Genomic DNA, 16,189 nt, shown 5'->3' with positions numbered 1-16,189 from the left:
GTGTCACAAGGAGTGTTTTGACCAAGTGTAGCAAGCTTAAAAGGAAAGATTACAAAATGTATGGTTCAAAGAATAAAGGGGCACTGGGAAGTGGCATGAAACTGAATCTTGTATTCAAGGAGATGAACAGATTGAGGGAGTGCAACGTCAGAGCAAGATCTCACCCTGCTAAGTTTACTGTTTATGCCTTTGCAGTTGAAAAAGGGACTTGTTACTGTTTTCATTCCTATTTTTAACCTGAAATGAACTACAACCCAGAGAAGGGGGTCACTCCTGTGATCTAGACCTCGAGGCTGGAGGGCACAGGCTTTGGATCCAGATGTTGAGGAACAGTGTCCTTGAAAAGCTCAGGCCCAGGCATGGTGGCACTTGCCTTTAATCCCAAGAAATAGAGGTATGCAGTTCTCTGAGTTCAAGATGAGGTTACAGAACAAGTTCCAGGACAGCCAAGCTTGGGCAGGGAAGGATTTGGAAAACAGAAACTTGATGATAATGTAATAGAAGAAGGAAATCACATTCCAGCCCCAGCAGGCAGCAGAACTTGACAGCTTCGGCCATGTGGCTCTGGCTTTAGCATCCAGAATAGAAGGGACTGCTGGGACAATAGATGCTGGTCAGCTGGAGCTAAGAAATTAGTGGTGACTAAGAAGGGACCAGCATCACTGAGGTGAAATCTTCTGAGATGTGCTCTCTGAGAGCACAAAGAAGCTGTGTCTAGAGATAGCCAAGGCTGTACCTTGTGTTGCAGGTGGATTTTTTTGTCATGTGTAAGAATCACCCAGGAGGTACTGGTTTTGAAGGCATGAATGGGTCATAGAGAGCATGAGCTTGGCACTGTGGGAGGCCAGGGAAGGCCTTTGATGAAGATGCAGCCTCGGTTGCAGTTGACAGCCCAGGACTGAAGGGGCCACGCAGAGAAACTGAGGCTTGGCACCATCAAGAGAACCCATGAGAGGCTGTTGGTGAAGCCTGTTGCAGTGAGAAATCCTAGCATGTTAGAGATTCGAGTCCACTGGATGATGGAATAGCAGCAACAGTGGAATGTAGTCGACCAGAGCCTAGAGTTCTACAGACGGCAGAGTTGGAGAAGTGACCCAGGGCCTTCGGAGAAACCCAGAAGATTGTGTGGATCCCAGACACTGAAACAAGAAGCAGTGAAGCCCAAGTTGCCGTGGAGACCCAGGGCTTTCACTCCCACCAACTTTCATAATTTACATCTACCAACCCTAAGGCACCTTCTTAGACCCTAAACATTTTCTTTTTACAACCTTTAAAAATGTTACAGTGTTTTTCTATCTATTTATTCACTACTGGTTGGTTACTGGGAAATTTTTTTTTGAAATCTTCGTTTTGAAGCCTGGTAGCAAGGTAAACTGTCGTTCTCAGCCCCAGGTATAGGAGAGTGAGGCCGGAGGCCTGGACTTTATGTGTGCAGAGATCTAGGAAGGTGGCTGAAGCCTTGGCTGCTACCGTTAAACTGAGAAACCCATCCTTAGTTACAAAAGTGTAAAGCCAACTTTTGTTACAGATTTTATGGATTTTCAACCATACCCAATGATTTTACAAAATCAACGCTGAGATAAAGACCCCTTACACAATAGTCTTAAAAGAATAGAGAACAGAGAGCAGAGAAATCATGGTGATCAGAGATTTAGGAGTAGAAATCTGTAGAACCTTAGAGGTAGGAGACGTGGGATCCGTTTGCTCATGCGGTGGCAGAAGCTGTTACAGTCTGCGAGAATGTGGAATCGCTGTCTTTGGCCATTGTGCTATTCCGAGGCCAAGACAACGGGATGAAAAAGAAAAATCTGTGAGTCCAAGAAAGGAATCGAGTCTGAGGAGAGAAGCAGGAAAGGAGGTGAAAGATGTCCGCATAGGGAGGGTGAGGCAGCCAGGAGACAGAACTGTGCAGCCATAAGGCGCGAGGAGGAGCACAGAGGAACTCCACCCGAGGGAGGTCCCAATACCACAACAGACACAGGGGCACTGGGAAGCTGCTGGACTTAGGCAGTTCCTAGAGGAAATGAGGAAGTTCCAGGAAGGACCTGAGAGGAGCCATGAGGAAGAAAGATCGAATAGGGCTAGGAAAGAGAAGAGATGGAGCAGAGTGAAAACACGAGGCAGTTGGAGTGGATTGGACTAGCAGACTGGATGACGGCTGAGCTAGAGAAGACGTTGTTAGGAGACAGGAGAACGCACACGTGGAACGCTACTCTGAGGGATTCTGGAGGCCAGGTCGGCTTTGACACGTTGAGCAGGCCCCTTAGCCACTTGTCCCAGGTTTGAAACTTAAAGCCACTGAGTTCTGCTGCCCTCCACATTCGGTGGGTGCTGGTTCCAGATCTCACCAGTTTTCAGAGTTTTCTGTAACTGAGGATACCAACAAACCAAAGAAACTCATTCTAGCTGAACCTGAAGATGCCTGGATAGTCAGGAGGACACAGTTGTGTTTCTTTGCCAAAAACCGAGACTCGATGGCAGGTTGGGGGACGTTTTGCGTAACCTTGAATAAATGCAGTCATGATACTATTGTTTAAATGAGCTGAGGGAGACTGGATTGGGCGAGAGTGAACAGAAAGAATGCCAAGATCTGTACCTGCATGGGAGGACAGGCTGGGCAGTTGACAAGAATATGGATTGATATGTTTAGCTACCCCTCATTGGTTAACTTTTTTTTTTTTTTAGGAAAGTAGATTTTTTTCCTAGACTATTAGGCAAGTATAAAAATAATCTTTCATGCAAGGTATTTAGATCATCAACTTCCATCAGTGCTATTAGGGGCAGGGACAGCATTACTGAGATAAAGAGAGGAAGTCGGATTTATTAAGTGGTAGGTTAAGACTGAGAACATGCTCTAGGTGATTGGAGGAAAGAATTGTTGGAATTGAGGCTAAATAGATAAAGTGAAGCAGAAGAGAGGAAGGTGAACAGGGAAAATCGCTGTCAATCAAAGCCGATTACAGTGGCAGTGGTGTTGAAATCCAAGTTCCCTCTGCGGTCAACATCGGGTATGAATTCCAGTAGAGCAGGAATTTCCAGAGTTGGTCTTTGTTGCCAAAGAGAGACTTAAGAGAGGATTTTATCCACCTTGAAATGTGAGGCAGGAGGACACCATGGAAGGAGTAATCTTATCTGTTTATTTTGGTTTTATGTAAGAGTTTGAGGTCCCCAAGAGGTCACAAGTTTAGGCCATGGAGAGACTCTCCTCTGAGATAGGGTAGAGGGTTGAAGCCTGCTTGGATTTAGTGTGGGGTATGTTGTTACAGTTTTAACCTGGAAAGTGAATCCCAGAGCTGAGATCTTCGTGTCGGTAGAGACGGTGAGGAGGAGCTGGTGGTCCTCATCCACAAGAGGGTTTTTAACTAAACTCACTTCCTGGATGAATTTTGAGAGGTGTAACTCTGAGGAGGACTTTGATAGGAGTTTATCGCAGCTTGGTGGAATTCCAGGTGTTGGAGAAAGCTGAGAGTTAATAACTTAGGTTCCTATGTGAGTGTGTGGGTAATTCGGTTGGGCTGCCTTCAGGGACCTAGCAGCTGCTTATGTCATGACCTGCTGCCCCTGCCAAATGCACCAGAAGTGTGCAGTGAATAAAAGACCCCTACACCACCCCAGATTTCTCTCTGTTCTCAGTGCAGGCCCCCTCTCTTTTCCTCTCTGCTACTCTTTGCTCTGTCTGATGGCTCTGCTTCTGTCTGTTTGTCTGCCTGCTTGTCTGCATGTCCACTCATGTGCTTCTATCCCTTCTTCAGGCCTTATTCCCCTCCTCTCCCCTGACAAATGCATTGCACACCAGATCTGTTTCATAGCATAAAAAAAGTATAAATAGGATTCATGGACAGTGATGAGGTGCTTGCATAGCTGGATTTGAACAGCTTCCTTGGTCTCCAGGCTTCGTTTTCACTGATCTTCACATTTTTGAGAGAGGCAAGATAGAACACTTCTGCTGGTGTCTCAGTTGATTCTGTTACAAGGCACATACGTAAACTTAACAGAAGCGATGTACAGCAAACCAACAGCAAACACCATATTAAATGGAGAGAAACATGCAGCAATCCCACTAACCTCGGGGACAAGACAAGGCAGTCTCCACTGTTTAACTATTTTCAAAACAGTGCACTCAAAGTTCAAGTTAGAGCAATTAGACAACAAAGGAGGTCAAATGAATACAAATCAGACAGGAAGAAGTTGTTTTCACTCTTTGCAGATGATATGATAGTATACATAAGCAGCCAACTTATCCTACCAGAGAACTCCTATCGTGATAAAAAAGCTTCATCAAATTGACTATATATAAAATTAACTCAAACTGAACAGTGGCTTTTCCTTCACAACGGATAAATGGGCAGAAAAAGACATTAAAGAAACAGCATCTTTCACAATACTTGCAAACAATATAAAATATCTTGGCATAATTTGAACCGAGCAAGTGAAAAGCTGTATGACAAGAAATTGAAGTCTCTTAGGAAAGACATCAAAGAGGACCTCAGAAGATGGGAGGATTTCCTATGTTCATGGATCATCGTAAAGGAGCATGGTTAATAAAAGGTCATCTAAACAAAAGCAAACTACAGATTAAAAAATCTCCATCAAAATTGCATCTCAAGTCTTCACAGAAAAAACAAACAATGGCCCAAACAATTCTCAACAATATAAGAACTTCTGCGAGAATCACCATTCCTGGCATGAAGATGTACTACAGAGAAACAGTGAAAAAAAAAAACCTTAATGGTGTTGGTAACACAGACAGGTGGATGAGTGAAATAGAATTGAAGACCCTTAAATAAACCCACACACCTATGATTACGCGATCTTTGAGGAAGATTCCAAAATGATTTAATGAAAAACAGAAAGCATTTTAAGAAATGACGCTACCTTAAGTGGTGGTCTGCATGTAGCAGAGTGCAAATTGATCCATTTCTATTTCTTTCTACAAAGTTCAAGTCCAAGAGGATCAAGGACATCCACATAAAACCAGATACGCAGAAGCTAATAGAAGGGAAAGTGTCGGAATGTACCTAGAACACATTTGCACATTTATAATATAATATATTTATGTTTCCAACAGAGATTTTGACATATGTCTCCATAAGGACCAGATATACATTATCTGTCACATAGATTCACTGAAGATTAAACTCCATAATTTTTGTGACTTACTTTTTTTTTTTTTCTTTTTTTCGGAGCTGGGGACCGAACCCAGGGCCTTGCGCTCGCTAGGCAAGCGCTCTACCGCTGAGCTAAATCCCCAGCCCCTGTGACTCACTTTTTATTGAAATTTCACATAGATGAACCCAATCAATATTTTATCTTCTGTCCTTGCACCCATAATAAATATTTAGTTACTTTGATAAAAAATTTGAAAAAATAATTTGTGTTTCTACTCCATTAGGCTTCAGTTCACTGCCTCAAATGACCCTCAATATCAGCTGTCCCTCTCTATGTTCCCTCCATTGCCGCCCTCGCCCTGTCTCTTCACATTCAACATTCCTGTTCCTGATACTGTCCCTCAGCAATCCATGAGTGAACTTGTACTTCCCTAAATGGGGACAGTCTGGCCCACGTCCCTAGACCCTCACACTAAACTGATCATACAGTCACACACATGGAAGAATTAACCTTCAGATTAAAGTGAATATGGATCCCATTCGTCGTCATTGATCTGGATCACCTCATCCAGGATGATTTTACAAGATCCATTCATTGTCCTGAAAATTACATGCTTTCCTTTTTCCTTTTGTAGTTATTGATCAGCAATCCAGTCTGGAAATGCACCACGTTTTCTTTATGCACTCATCTCGTAAGGGACAATTGAATATTTCTAAATTCTGAACATTATGAGAGCTTCAGTGAACACGGTGGAGAAAGGGTCTCTATACTAGGATGAATCAGCATGAGGATACATGCCCTGGAGTTGTATCTTGAGGTAAACCCATTCCCACCTTCCTGAAGAAACAGCATACTGATTTCCAAAGTTGCTACAGAAATTTGCATTGCCATCAGAGAATCTCAATGTTCCCCTCACTCGTTAACCCAGTAAAAATGAATTCTCTTATGTGGTACTAAACTAAGTTATTCTGAAAGGTATGAAAAAATATGTCAGAATAATTTGATTTGCATTTCTGTAATGTCCAAGGATGATAAATATTTATTATGAGTTTCTAAGTCATTTGAGTTTCTTCAGTTGTGAATACTATGCTCATATATGTAGTCCATTTGAATTAGGTTTTTCTTGATATATAGTGTTTTAGTTTTTCAAATATGTTTTATATAAGCCCATTAGTGAATGTGCACATGGAAATAATGTTTACCATTTCTGTAAATGGCCATTCAAAAATTATTAATGACAAATTAAATAACACTCATTGATCTCACAGAATTGGCAGACAGGTTGTAATTAATTGAATTCATTACAAAAGTCCAGGACAGGGACTGGAGACATGGCTCATCTGTTTGAGAATTTGAATCCCAGAGGACCTAAGGGGCAATTAATAATTCTCTGTCACATCAGTTTTGGGTGAAATCTACTGCCCTCTGCTGGCTGCTGGCAGAATTGCATGGAAACAAACATGGGGAGGTGGGAGGGAGAGGGTGGGCACATGGGGTAGCACCCTCATGGAGGCAGAGGTATTGGGGAGAGAATAGGGGGTTTTATGAGTTGAAACTGGGAAGGGGCATAATATTTGATATATAGATAAAAAAATCCACTAAAAATTGCAAAAAAGAAATAATTCAAAACTGAAACACCTCCCCAAAAGAAGCTATGATATACATCAAAATGAACTCAGCAAAAATATCATTGCCAAGAATAACAACAAACAAACCAACAACAAAAATAGTAAAAATATTCATTCCTCTTAAATTGGTGGAATTCATTAAGTCTGCAGTCATAGCTGATGCTATATTTCAAGGAATCCACAGGCATACCGCTGTGTGTGTCCTGATCTCTCTTTATATTCCCATACTGAATGTTTTTATTTCCTCTACTGTATTAGAGAAATACTTCTGTGTGTCTCCTTTGTTTGTCATTATAAAGGAAGCTAAATTTGTGAGCACAGGGATGAAGCAAGGATATTTTTCATCATGAAGGGGGATCCACAGAGCACGACACACTGTCTACATCAAGAGCACAGTTTCCTGTGCAGCTCTGGCTGGCTGTGAACTGATGGTGAAGCCTACGCTGCATGAGACTTGCAGAAAACCACTGTTGCCTTACACTTGTGCTGTTACAGGAGGAAGAACCACACACGACTCAGGACGGCCTTGTGAGTGAGGGGTTAAAGGTCACATTTTTATTTATAGGCAAACATTAATTTATTCAAGAACATTTTAAAGTGGGGAGTCAATGAGTTCAATGTATATAGCCTTAGGAATATAGCATATTAATTAAAAAAACTAAAGTTAACAAATAAATAACAAAACTTCAAACGTAAACAAAGAAGACCAAATGCATAAAACAATCAAACTTCAAACTGAAAACCACATACAGCAGGTAAGTTAGCATTCAATTGCTGCAGATTTTTTAACATCTACCTCCAGCCTGTTGCTGGCCTTGCAAACATAGTAGAAGGTAAGATGGTAAAAATCTCTTCAAGATGAACACAGACACGCCCCATTTGGGGTGGTTGGTTGTTGATGGACAAGTTGTCAAAAGGTTAAACATGAGGCATGTTCCATGCCATATCTCAAGGTCTTTCAAATGCAGCCCAAGATTGGTATGGTTATGAGGACTGAGATTCGGGAGGTGTTGTCAATCTTTGCACCCACAATGCTCCTGGTGGACAATTCTGTCTCTGAGAGCTCTAGTCCTGGTCTGGGCCCTGTACAAGCTTCTACTGCAGTGTTCAGACCTAGGGGTGGAAAAGGCCTGAGGAGGACATGCCATGTCACTTATCCCATACTCAGCAGCACAATTCAGCAGGATAATCCAGGATGATCTTTCATCTGAGGTCATTCTCTAATGCCCAAGAGAGAAGGGTAAGAGATCCCACAGGTCTGCATATTTTCTCAGCTTTTAAAAACTGCTAAAAATTGAACAGTGAACAGCACATAATTCCAATCACCCATATATAACATATTGCAATGTCTCAATGTCAGTTGAGGAGGTGAACAACCTAGAAAAAAATAGGAAGGCCTTGGGACGCCTGGCCATCCCTGAAATGAAGGCTATTATTATTCCTCCAGCGCAGGAATCTGCCTGGGTTCTACTGACAACCTCAATATCTACAAAGACCCAGAGAAACAATATCTCAAGAAGTACATGTACACTGAAGTGATATGTAGCATGGAAATCTTTCCAAGGGGAGGCATTGAACTCTAAAGGAGATTCTCATGCAGAAAATAAACTATATCACTCCTTTGTTTATGGGTATCGTAAAACTATTTGTGGGGAGACTTAAAGGCACTGGGCTCAGATAAGACAAGAGAGCTCAGACTGGAAGGATCAGCACACCATAGCCAGAATCTCTATGGATCACATATACTTCATGGATGGAATTTCTTTTAAAATGGAGAAGAATAATATTCTGAGCTGCTCCTAGCTGACAGATGCTGAGAACTATGTAGAAAGTCACACACCCAATAAGACAGTTTATAAGCACAGGGAATCTACTTGGGTCCCACCCCCGCCCCCCATTCTGTGCTTTTAAATCACCTCAGTGACACCGAAATGATGGTGCATCTTCTCAGACAAGGCCTTTTGCTCAGTGACCAGTTCTTTCTGATTCAGGGGGTCCTGCAGACTTTCCTCCATTCTGTCCTCATCCTGGTCATTAGAAGATTATATTGTCCACAGAGGCATGCATGTATACAGACATACAGACATACAGCCAGACAGATATCCAGACATATACACTTTTGAACCCACCCAAATATATTTGTTCACACATACAAGCAGAATCTCTATGGATCACATATACTTCATGGATGGAGTTAGTGGTTAGTTTCCCAGTTAATGGTAATAGAAGGGATCACCCAGTCTACTACTGTGGCATAAGAAAAAAATCTGGAATGGGTAAGTACACAGTGAGCAGAGCCTAAAGACAGCTCAGTCAATAAAGTGCATTCCCCTGAAAATCAGAAGGTACAAGTGTGGCATCTTGGCCTGTCAGCCAAGCCTGCTTAGCAAGTTCACAAGGCTGTGCACAGGAGGCTTACCATCAGGCAGTAGTGTACTGGGCGGGGCAGGTGAACCTCTTCCGTCCTCTGGCTCACTGTTTCCCACTGGATGCAAAGTGAGTAGCATTTTTCAATATGAGGTGCCTTTACCATACCCTACCTGACAGGGCAACCAAACTACCAGCACAAACAACTAGGAAATCTACCACAATCCAAGGTAAAGCTTGTAATGGGATATTGTCAGACATAATTCCAGTAAGATAAGGCTGACTAATTCAATGCCAAATGCTTGGATGTATAATCAAACTCTGCAACAGTCCATGGAAGGGCTGCACAGCATTGTATCTTTTCACTTTCTGACTGATGGACATCTGCATAATTCTACTTCAGGGCCGCTCAGAGGTGGACCACTACAACACTAGTGTGCCACAGTTTCTCTGCTGACACCTACTTCTTGTTCTGGAATCGCTGTGTCAAAAGGTTGAACTTTCCGAAGAGTTGTACATGGCTTCACACAGGGCTACCCATTTGACACCTCTAGCAATGTCTGAGGGTCATCACTGTTCTAAACCCTCCTTACAGATCAGGGTGAGGGTTTGTGTGAGATAAGTGAGGATTTGAGGGAAAAATTTCTCCAACTCTCTCAACCTAGTGTGCCCAAGAACTGCGCTCTCTATATGGTTTTATTTTTTAAGGTATGGATAGTATTGTCTAAACTCCCACTTGACACATTTCCTTTGCCTAATCTGTAATCATTTCACTCAGATCAAATGATTTTGAATAACAATGGTTAAGAGAGCCACAGACACAACACAGGGTGAGTGCTGTGGACTATTTTGAGCCTAAGGTTCTGTCTGAGGCAAAGATGTGATTCCACCTCAGCATAACTCCTGGACATCTTCTGCTTGCAGATTCAACTCTAAGCAAATTAATCTTTCAAATAACAAATTCCAGGCCAAACTCCAAAGCCAAGGTATATTCAGCCAAGTTTAGGCCAATCTGGAGAGAAAGTGGTGGCAGGTAACGATTAACATAACCAGGATGTTGAGAAGACACAACAAGCCCCATGACCTTCCAGTGTTACTATACACCGAGAGCAAAGGAGGCAGAAGGGCCCTGAGTCAAAAAAATTCATCTTCACAAGGAATAAACACTAGTTTCCAATATGTGCAGAAGAGCAGCTACAATTGAGGTGGGACCTCCCAGGGATGACACAGACTGAGGGTACATCTGAGGAGAGAGAGCCCTGAAGAGTTTAGTCCAAAAGCTTGGATTGCCCAAAATTGAATCCACAGAACACATGAAGCTCTAGAAGGAGAACGACTAAAGTGTGGATGCTTCAGTCCTTCTTAGAAGGAGGAACAAAAATACTCACAGCAGGAAATACAGAGGCAAAGTTTAGAGCAAAGACTGAAGGAAAGACCATCCAGAGACTGCCCCACCTGGGGATTCAGCCCACATACACCTACCAAACCCAGACAATATTGCTGATGCCAAGAAGTGCAAGCTGAGAGGAGCCTGATATAGCTGTCTCCTGAAAGGCTCTTCCAGAGCATGACAAATAACAGAGGCTGGCAACTTGAACAGAGAATGTGGTCCCCATTGGAGGATTTAGAGAAAGGATTCAAGGAGCTCAAGGGTTTGCAACCCCATAAGAACAACAATACCTACCAACAAGAGAGAGCTCCCAGGGACTAAACCACCATCCAAAAAGTATACATGGACAGACCCATGGCTTCAGCTGCATGTGTAGCAGAGGATAGCCTTTTTGAGCACCAATGGGAGGAGAAGCCCTTGATCCTGCCATGGATGGGCCCCCGCAGTGCAGGGGAATATCAGGGCAGGGAGGGAGGAAGTGGTGAGTGGATGGATGGGGAACACTCTCATAGATGGGATAGGGGGTTATGGAGGGGAAACCAGGAAAGGGGATAGATTTGAAATGTAAAGTAAAAAAAAAAAAAAAAGAAATCTAAGAAAAAAAAAAGAGGTACCTGGCTAGGTCACTTGGACATTGGCAACCCCTCTGACAAGCTGAAAAGGGGAAGGGCACAAAGACTGGGTAGGACAGGTCCTTGCAGGCCTCTGCATGTGCACCAGGCTCTCCTTCCTACCCTTCCTGTATGAGGTAGGAAAGTTCCCTGGTTGTTCTTTTTTAGTTTCCTGTTACTTTTGGGCTGAGGCCAAAGTCCCTGGACCCTGTTATCAGCACCCAAAGAAAGATGCCACAGGGTGATCTTTCAGGAATTGAGATAGCTGTTCTCAAGCACCTGTCCACTTGGTTTCGCAGTCATTATCATGTGAGTGAGGGGACGAGCTAAGGCTCTAGGGTGGTGGTAAGCTCCAAGAGCCACTCTAAACCTAGAATAGAGAACTCTCTGAAGTTAGCTCCAATCCCCATCCTTGGTTTCACTGGACTCAGAGAGCATTCAGACCAAAAGCCCAAGAAGAAGGAAGACCAAAATGTGGATGTGTCATTTCTTCTCAGAAGGGAGAACAAAATACTCATGGGAGGAAATACAGGGACAAAGAATGGAGCATAGACTGAAGAAACAGTCATCCAGAGACTGGCCCACCTCAGGATCTATTCCATAAACAGCAACCAAACCCAGTCACTATTGCTGATGCCAAGAAGTGCTTGCTGACAGGAGCCAGATAAAGGGTGTCTCCTGAGAGGCTCTGCCAGAGCCCTACTATACAGATGAGGATGGTTGCAGATAACCATTGGACTGAACAAGGGGACCCCAATGGAGAGGATAGAGAAAAGACTGAAAGAGCAGAAAAGGTTTGCAACACCAGAGGTAGAACAACAATATAAACCAATCGAACCCCACTAGACCTCCCAGGCACTAAACCCCCAACCAATGAGTACACAAGGAGGGACCCATGACTCTAGTCACATATGTGGCAGAGGATGGCACTGTCCAGCATCAATAGGAGGAAAAGCCTTTGGTCCTGTGAAGAACTTAGATACTTAGATTGTCAGCAATGACCTCCACCCTTACAAAATATTGGGAATAAAAGTTGTTAGTGAATCTAGGCTGAGATGTTTTCTACTATTGGCTATGATGTAGAAAATCTTAGGGAATAATTTGAAGTTCAGAAAGGCACACTCGTATGGGTTAAGCTAGGATCTTTATGATCAGGAAATAAGTACAATGGCACTAGTAGCTGACATGACTCTCACTCAGGCTGGACTGGTGATAACTGATTTCTTATACCCATTTCCCCCTCAGCATCCTGATAAGACTTAGTATGAATTTCTGATAAGTCAATATACATTCTGAGGACTTAAGGAAGATATGACTGATTTTTATATAAAAGTTTAGATTTGTGATCCTTTTAAGATTCTTACAAGATTACTTTTAAGAAAAATAAGAAAACAATTACTCATTTCTTTGGAATTGTTAATTGCTGCCTGCCATAAGAGAAACTGGCTGAGAAAACTATTTTGCTTGCTTACGTTTTGTTAATCTATGATAAATTGCTTTGTTATAATGTTCATGGGTTTGTGCTACTAATTTTTGTTTTTTACCTGTACTTGTAATGTTATTTCTTTTTTTTTTTTTTCCGGAGCTGGGGACCGAACCCAGGGCCTTGTGCTTGCTAGGCAAGCGCTCTACCGCTGAACTAAATCCCCAACCCCTTGTAATGTTATTTCTTATAAGATATTGAAAAACACATCATTCACTAACCATTCACTACAATAAAACTAAAACACAAATACATTGTAATTTAACACTGCATGAAAGATTTTGCTGGGATATATATTGGATGAAATGAAGAATAAATTGTGGGGATTGGAGCATCCACCAACTATGTGTCTCTGTTGAGGCTTATGTGTGGTGGGCTGCAGCATTATTTCTTCTAACATAAACTATGGGGTATGTGTGAATATGTGTAAGGGTTGTGTGTGTGATGGTTAGAGCATTGTTCTTTTATCTATCAATTGTGTGTGCTTGTATGCATGCATGTATGCATGTATGTATGTATTCATGATGCATGTATGTATGTATGTATATATGTATATGTGCAGAATTTGCATGGATGAGGGTTGGAGCTTCCACCCTCATTCACCACATATGTGTATGTGTAATGTTTGTGTCTATGGTAGTTTGGAACATTGTTCCTTTCACCCATCAACAATGTGTAGGTATATGTGTAAAGCTTGTTGCCTGTCTGGGTGTGTGTAGCTTTCTCAGGCCATCTATTGTGTGTACTTATGCATCCAGGTGTGTAATGTTTGAAGCCTGCTTGCTGGAGGTCTGCATTAACTAATCTATGTGTGAATGTACATATGTCTGTCTATAGGTCTCTATGCATATACATCTGTGTGTTTGTATGCATATATTTGTGTATATGAAGTTACTGGACTTTATCTTTTGTTTCATCCACTCAGTGTGTGTGTGTGTGTGTGTGTGTGTGTGTGTGTGTGTGCGCATGTGCGTATGTGCCTGTGTGTGTTTGTGTGTGTATTTGTGTTTGTGTGTGTATGATGAGAGAGAGAGAGAGAAGGAGAGAGAGAGAGAGAGAGAGAGAGAGAGAGAGAGAGAGAGAGAGAGAATTTTCTCTTTCCTTCTCTTTCTTTCTTGCTGGCCCCAAGGAGTTAGAAAAAGTTCATAGTTTTTCCAGTACCCTCAGGGAGTGCCAGCCCCAGTAATTTAAGCGTTGTTCCCTCATAAAAAGGTCTGCTGAGTAACTTCTCTGATTTCTGGTTTCCTTTGGCAGCAGCATCTTTAGGTATCTGGATCCACCCATCAGGAGCTCTAAGCACTGACCCCAATGGCTGCCTGCCTCAGTTTGCACACCAGATGGATGCCAATGCTGGTCTCTGTCAGGAAAGTACACAGATTTCCTAATGGTGCTTTCAACATTAGTTCCTATTAGAGTAGGTAACTGAAGAGGTATCAGAGATAACTCTTGTGTTTCTTTAACGTGATAGATGTTCCTCATATTTTTCTAAATTTAGAAATATCTTGACCATTGTGCCATGTAAAGTATTGATTATCGTTCATGTGCATGTTTTAACTTTTGTGATTTACTTATTGACTTTTAAAGCTTCTAATTTCAACACTAACTTCCAAATGGCAACAGAAGAAAAGTAAAACAACATTAGGGGCAGAAGAATAATTTGGATCATGTGCGTTGGAATAGAGGTACTGAACAGAACCACTCGAGTGGGAAGGTAAGAGTGTCATTTTCTCTTAGTGACTCATGTGGTAGAAACAGATTCAGTACCATGTCATGTGTGAGTGAAGCTTTTCAAGAGCTGTTGACTGGATGGGGTGGTGGTACATGCCTTTAATCCCAGCACTCAGGAGGCAAAGACAGACAAATCTCTGTAAGTTTTAAGCCACCCTGGTCTACACACCAAGTTACAGAAGAGCCAGGGATGTTTCTCAGGAACTAAAAAGCCGGAGTATAACTGCAACTTTTTAAAACCTATTTTTAATGATAGTTCTTAAGTATTTTAACTTTCCTTTTAGCCACTTTTACCAGAGGTAGTGGGAAAGAAAGGATATGGGGGAGTGGACTTGTTTAGAAATAGTTCTTTGGAGCAACTCCCATCTGTTTTGTCAGATGGGAAATCGGCAGTCAGTTCACAGGTCAGCAGCAGCAGCTTGATCTACTCACAAACCCTTCACAGATACATCAGCAATCCAGTTCAGTAGACTCTGGATAGTAAACATGAATCAGCAGCTTTGGCACTACCTGGCAAAGCCAGGTAGGCCTCAGCAGGCATGAGTCAGCAAGATCATACTGATTTCATGACTCCCTGAAAATGTCTGCACAGCATGCATATCAAAATCTTTCTTAGCAGGGAGAGACTACTCAGTTCTTGAAATTATTCAGGGCACTAGCCTGGCATGCTCGCACACCCCTCTAATTCCAGCATTTGGGAGACAGAGGCAGGCAGATCTCTGAGTTTAAGACCATCCTGATCAATAAGGTAAATTAGAGAATATCCAGAGGTACCTATATAAACCCTGGGGCTGAAGGGTAACAGGGCCCTTCAGAAGTTTTAGTAGAATTTCTTGATTACCATACACAAGATTTAAGGAAACGGGTGGTCCTTTCTCTGACCCCAGATATCTTAATCAATTGGCTTTTGAAAATACTAATAGAGAAACACTGTCTCAAAAACCAACCAACCAACCAGACAAAGACAAATGAAAAACAACAACAAAGCAAAAGAAAGAAAGAAAACACAAATCCATACTCTTAAGTGACCTTGTCCCCAAGTTATTTCTGAATTGTAAATAAAAATGCCTACACTCAAAAGCTGTGCAGAATTGAGATCAGTGTTCTCTGGTGTTCCCAGCTTGGGGGTGGGAGGAGACCATGACAGGGGTAGATAGAAGAAGGTAAACAGAGGAGAAACCACCATGAGGTAAGAATCTTTAGATAATGGCCATGCTTATTGGCTAATTGGAGTTAAAAGCAGTCCGGACAAAACCATGGCAAATTATGCAATGGAATTATTGGCTGAGAAATATGCATAATAGTGTACAGGATAGCTATCTGCCCAGTTCCTGTGCTAATTAAGGATTATCATAAATATAAAGCTTGTATGCATCTTTTATCCGGAAACTAAATGGACAAAGGATGGGTAGAAATTCATGGTTGAGATCAAATACTTTCTATCACACAAAACCAGACTCCAGCACCTAGAATTATAATCTTCCCAATCCCAGATACCTACAGACTAGTATAAAAACACAACCAGTACAGCCAGGGCATTCAAATGTCTATTAGAGCCCATCAACACTATCACAGAAGGCCCTGAATATGTCAGCATGACTGAAGAACGAGAATAAAAAAGACTGTAAAACAGCATTTGCACATATGATAGAGGTCTTTAAAGAGAAAAATAAAGAAATCTGTGAAAACCCTAACTGTGGAAGGAAATGAATAAAGAAAACTTAAACAGAGAGATGTGGATGAGTAAAATGTAGGAACTCAAATAGTCTCTCAGAGGCAGACCTTAATAACAGACTCCAACAGATGGAATAGAGAGTCTCAGGCATTGAAGAGATGATAGAAGGAATGGATGCATAGATAGAGGAAAATGTTA

General features: G+C 42.1%; 1 long non-coding RNA gene across 2 annotated transcripts; it reads left to right on the top strand.

Moving 5' to 3' along the window:
* The first annotated feature begins 1,988 nt into the window (after window positions 1-1,988).
* On the top strand, window positions 1,989-16,013 carry LOC102555838 (uncharacterized). Of its 2 annotated transcripts, none has more exons than XR_005486762.2 (4): window positions 1,989-2,324; window positions 5,744-5,926; window positions 7,037-7,265; window positions 13,843-16,013. It is a non-coding gene; the product is annotated as an uncharacterized LOC102555838 (long non-coding RNA). The 2 variants fall into 2 exon arrangements; XR_005486761.2 differs by having other exon boundaries at window positions 2,033-2,481.
* The last annotated feature ends 176 nt before the right edge of the window (window positions 16,014-16,189 follow it).

The sequence above is a fragment of the Rattus norvegicus genome, chromosome 7 (genome assembly GCF_036323735.1).
Source record: "Rattus norvegicus strain BN/NHsdMcwi chromosome 7, GRCr8, whole genome shotgun sequence".
Taxonomy (NCBI): domain Eukaryota; kingdom Metazoa; phylum Chordata; class Mammalia; order Rodentia; family Muridae; genus Rattus; species Rattus norvegicus.
The sequence above is the reverse complement of the archived record's forward strand: the minus strand, read 5'-3'. Positions and strand labels throughout refer to the sequence as shown.